Genomic DNA, 6,000 nt, shown 5'->3' on the forward strand with positions numbered 1-6,000 from the left:
TATAGCGCGGACCAAGGACCGCGTTAAATATAATTACCCCTACGTGGCATATAGCGCGGCCCTTGATCCGCGCTATACCCCTACGTGGCGTATAGCGTGGATCAGGGGTCGCGCTATACACACGTGTAACCCATGTCAGCGTATAGCGCGATACAGGGGGCGCTATACCTCACGTGACGCCAAATCAACATATAGCGTGGTTCAGGGGGGACACTTTACTGCTACGGGTGTTAGATCGAAAAATATAATATGACCGGTGTTAAATCGGTAAATATACCGATCACCAGTGATTTTTCGGGGAAAACACCAATAGCGAGTTTAATTATACTATTCTTGTTTCGAAACCGTATGATGACTTAGTCATGCATGTATTTAACCTTAATTTTATACTAAAATTCTTTTATTATTGTATAACGTTTAATAGGAATTAATTTCTTTTTAAAATAAGAACACTTAACTTGTTATTGAACATAAACAGGAGAAAAGATATTAACAATTAATTAATTAAGATGAGATAATAGATTCTTTTAAAAAAATAGTTTAAATTGATTGTAATATAATATTTGTTTAGCAAAATTTAACATATTAATAATGTGTATATATTTTATTCGAACTTAAATATTGTAAGAAAAATAATATTTCTTTTTATCACTGAAATCATTCAATAGGTACAAAATAATATAATTATAAACAAAATATAAAAAGCTTAAACCTCAACACAGTCAATGGAGCGCCATAGTTTTCATAACATAAAATAACATCAGTGACAAAAAATTTCTTATAATATACGATAGTCCAAAATCGCAATTACTGATGGTATTGCATTTGTTTATTAAGAATTTTCTCTAAAAATATAGTATTCGCGCGGACGTGTCGAAGACACGTATTACCACGACCACGACCACGACCACGACCACGACCACGACCACGACCCGAGACGAGACGGCGGCGGCGGCGCGCGAGAGTCTCCCTTATTCTCTATCACTCAATAGGGAAGTGGGAAAGCCAAGCCTTAAATACCATTCCCAATAGTGTTTTCAATACTATGTGGGATTGAGCATTACCAACACTTGTTCCCAATACTATATGGGATTGAGCCTTAAATAGTGATATTATTTTTGAATGTTTTGCTTAAAATTGCAATAATCGCGATTGATTGTAGATTGACTTTTAATTATGACATATTTAATCGTATAATACTAATGCAATTGGTTGCTAATTCAGTTGTTTTAAGGTGCATGATTGTTAATTGTTTCCTGGATAATCACATTGTATTGAAAACAAGTGTTGGTAATGCTCAATCCCACATAGTATTGGAAATACTATTGGGAATGGTATTTAAGGCTTGGCTTTCCCACTTCCTTGTTGAGTGATAGAGAACAAGGGGGACTCTCGCGCACCGCCGCCGCCGCCGTCCGTCTCGTCTCGGGTCGTGGTCGTGGTCGTGGTCGTGGTCGTACGTGTCTTCGACACGTCCGCGCGAATACTATCTTTTTAGAGAAAATTCTTAAGAAACAAATGCAATACCACCAGTCGTAACGAATTTGGAATAAATCGCAACGCGTTGCGAATCTGGAAACTGATTTGCGATACCGGAGATCGCGTTGCGAATTATCGATCGCATTGCGATTTATTTGGTCATTTTGGAAAATCCAAAAAAAGTTGGTTAAAATCGTATATTATAAGGTATTTTTGGTCACTGAGGTTATTTTCTCGTTTTCATAATTCCCTTATACATTGAATCCTAATTCCTAACAGCCGCATTTGCGTGACACCGTCCCTTATAAAAGTCACTAATTTATTAAAAAAAATATCTCGAATTACGGTATAGATTTATAATTATAATCATAAATTAAGTACATAATTAGAATATTTTCCTAAATTTATTGATATAAAATTAGCAACTTAAGACCGCATAAGGATTGTGCAATGAAAGATTAAAAAACTTAACCAAAACTCGAATAAGGATAGATACAAGCATATATTATCGCATTGACAAACAGAAAACAAAAAATAATCAAGCTATTGAAAGACACCGTTAAAACCACAAATCAAAGTCGAGCGACATCAAAAAACTATTTACGGACACAAATCAAGTACCTAAATCTAATATGAGAATCCAAAGTAAGGAATATTAGCATGATAACATATTAACATCATCTTCATCAGTCATGTCGATGTTGAATCAACCATTAAAAAAGATAAATGAAAAACAATTGTCAAACGACCAAAAACGTGTCAAAAGACAAAGAAAAATGTGAGACAAACTTATTGAAAATTAAAAACAAGAGAAAAATAAAGATACAATATAAAAAATAAAAGAAAAATAAAAAAAATTATTGATGGTCAGTAACCAACATCAAAATTAGTGGTCTTCGATCAGCAAAGATAACAACACTACAAGAAATAAGAATTTTAGTGACTGTTTAATTGTGACATTGAAGAATGTCGTCACCAAAAGTAGGTTATTTGTAATGATAATTATTTTATGACGAGTAATTGTGACTTATTTCTATTTGGTCACTCGTTAGGTAATAATTGTGACAACTTTAAAACACATCACAAGTAAATTGACACTAATAGTGTTTTATTGTGACCAAAGTAAATTTACATTATCAATTAGTCACTAATAAAATGCTCAAATTGGCATAATTTTATTTTTTGCGAAAAAATTGCAACAATGATAACATATTAAGTAGTCACTATTATTATTATAATCGTGACGAAAATATTTTGTCACTAGTCTTAATTGATGATTTGTGATGATAATTATTTTTTTCATTATTAAAGTAAATAATGTGTCACATCTCTATTTGGTCACTAATAAAATGTTTGAACTAAAACTATTTTTATGGGAAACGATGTAATAATAATAACATATTAAGTGATCACTATTATTATTCATAATTGTGACTAACATTTTTTCACTAATAGGTTTATCATTTTATATAATAGTACACTTGTGATAGTATTAAATTTATTAAAAGCCATGGACTGTATTAATTTATTTAAAAAAATAGTATACAATCAGTTGGTCTAGCAGATGAGACACTAGATCCTTTAAGTAAAATTAAGTTTGGAGGGCGACTCTCGCCTATGTAGTATCCGGTTCGATTAATGAATCAGATACTGGTGGTGATAAAAAAAAGAAACATGTGGAGATATCACATCATCTATTGTAACGAATAACTAACTTATAACTAAAAATGTAATTTTATTATATTTAGTTTTATTGATTTTTTAACTAATAAATTTAATATGTAGTTGTGATAAAATATTTGTCACTAATAAAAATAATGTTAATGTCTAATTTTTTTTATCAAAAAACATAATTACAAAAAACATAAATAGTTGTGACAAAATTTATTAAAGTTGTCGTTAATATAGTAATGATGACATTATCAGTAACGACTCAAATTTTATCGCTATAATATTTAGTGACTAAGTTTGATATTTTTAGCGTCACTGAAAAATACATTATTGTAGTGCAATAATACGAATGAAGGACACCACAAATGAAAGAATATAGAGTAGCTTGTTTGAGGTTTTTTTTTATGAAACTAACATGATATGAATATGTAATATTATTATATTTATATAAACATAAATATATAAATAGTACGTATAAATGGGGATTAAATGGGGATGTTTAAGGATTTCGAGAGAGAACAAATATATTTTACGCACATAGAACAAGGAAATTCTACCATCAATCCATCTTTTGATTCTATTATCAGTGAAATAAATTTTTTATAAATTTGAGATAATGTCGTGTCATATTATAATTTATTTTTTCATTAAATTTGGCTACAACTTTTAGATGAAAGGAAACATATTATTTTAAAATTATATATTTATAAAAATATAACAAATGACGACTACATATGAAGTGATAAATCATTGTTAATATGATAATAATAAATTCATAAGTTAATATGTATCGACGTAGATGATATATCTAAAAAATACATAAATGTATGAAGAGATAAACATGCCCTTACAATAATGTAATTATCATTTAAGAAAATAATATTTTATTTTATTCAGTTGATACTAAATTAATTATTTATATCAAGTCAAATTAAGATTATATACAATACATGTAAGGGACAAATGACATTATTACAAATACACTAACAGAAGTCTTATATAAAAATAAAGTTCAGGTATCTACGCAAATTCCAAATGATTAGACGAACCACATAAGTCAGTATGAGAGACTTAAAACACACATAATCTACCATTTCTCTGCACGAACTAAGCTGCTAACTTGAATAAATTATAATATGAGTTTCAACTGTTGAACCTAAGGGTATTTATAACCCGATAGTTTTAAGCAAATAAAATAATCAATTCCTAAAATAATCAAACTAAAAATCCTAATAAGAGTTCTAATAAAATAACTAATTCTTAAATAAAATAGTAATAGAATAATAAAACTAAAAAACCTAAATTAAAAAGGTTTATAACAAAAGATAAATATTTAATTATTTTGGTTGAATTATTCTTTATTTTCTGGATAACCCTGTCCCAGGTAAATTCCAAATTAAATATTCAAGGAAGTTTTGCTTTTCTTCTGTAAAATGTTGAATGGATCGTCGAAATCTACTAGTTTTTAGGCTAATTAATCCAATGAAGTTTTTGTCTAAAACAAACTCAAAATAAAGATAAATCAGTAATATTTAAGCAATAAATGAGAGGTGAATAATAATAAAAACATGTAATATTTAACTCTTATCAAAATGATAATAATGAGTAGTTCAGATACAGTGATCGAGAGGTGTTAGCGTCAAACATAACATTATAATTAGAATTCATAAGTTACAGGGTTAAATAAAAATGATCGATGTATGATAAATTTAATTCTGACATATCAAATAGATCTGTCAATTATCATTTCGTTAGAATTAAAATTATATTTAAAATTCAATATAATTAAATATTAAATGTAAAATACGAATTAAACTATCTCAATAATTATGACACTTGTTATTATCAGTTAAGATATTAGGTTCAGGCACCATATATAATATAGATATTTGTTATCAAATAATTAAAAAAAATTTAAACATTTATTACCTCGTATACATTCTAATTTATAAAACAATAAAATATCGGACGTCAGGAAACGGGTATGGCTAAACAGTAGTTACAATCATAAGAATGAAGGAAGCCAAAAAAAAAAAAAAAACCTACACATGCACGTTTGCAGGTACAGAAAAAGGCCAAAGTGCCAAAAACCCTAAACAGTCTTCGTCTTCAACTTTCAGACTTCACAGTTTGGCAAAACGTGAAGGGGGTCTTCGGGTCCCCAGCTTTTAGATGCAAACTCCCTTGTGGTGTCTCCCCCAAACACAGAAAACAAAAGGCTTTATTATACTAAACAGAGCCATACGGTCCCATTTGGATCCTTTGTGTCAGACCACTCAACTGCTACTCTTTATATATATATATATATCTTCCACCACGTACTCTTCTCTATCCATGACTACTAGACTTATAATCTAAACTCTACGTTTTAGGTCTAATTCTGGCCTTGCTCCCTATACTTTTATAATATTATTGATGGATAGATCTATAATGATAAAATCATTAATTAATTGAGTGGTGTTGATTTAAATATTATTAGTACGAATTTGTATCCAAAAATCAGTTTGAGTTTTGAATTATATGCATCGCTAAACTCAGATTAAAGAACGGATAAAGGGATTAAATACTCAAATTATATTTGAGTTGATTAAAAAATTAGTTGGAGTCGATCCATGACTGTCCAATATATACGATATCATGGGAATAATAAATGGGGAAACGAGACTTCCAATTTCTAATCCGGGATCCTGCCTAACCCCTCATACTATTGTCTATTACCAACCACCGAAGGCCGCAAACAATACCCCCTGTATGCGTGCAAATGCAACATAACTGCATAATTATTTTTTCCCCTTTTACACCACAAGTTTTGCAGCTACTCAATTTAATCCAATGGAATCAATAAATATA

This window comes from Hibiscus syriacus, unplaced genomic scaffold (assembly GCF_006381635.1).
Source record: "Hibiscus syriacus cultivar Baekdansim isolate YM2019G1 unplaced genomic scaffold, ASM638163v2 tig00111769_pilon, whole genome shotgun sequence".
Taxonomy (NCBI): Eukaryota; Viridiplantae; Streptophyta; class Magnoliopsida; order Malvales; family Malvaceae; genus Hibiscus; species Hibiscus syriacus.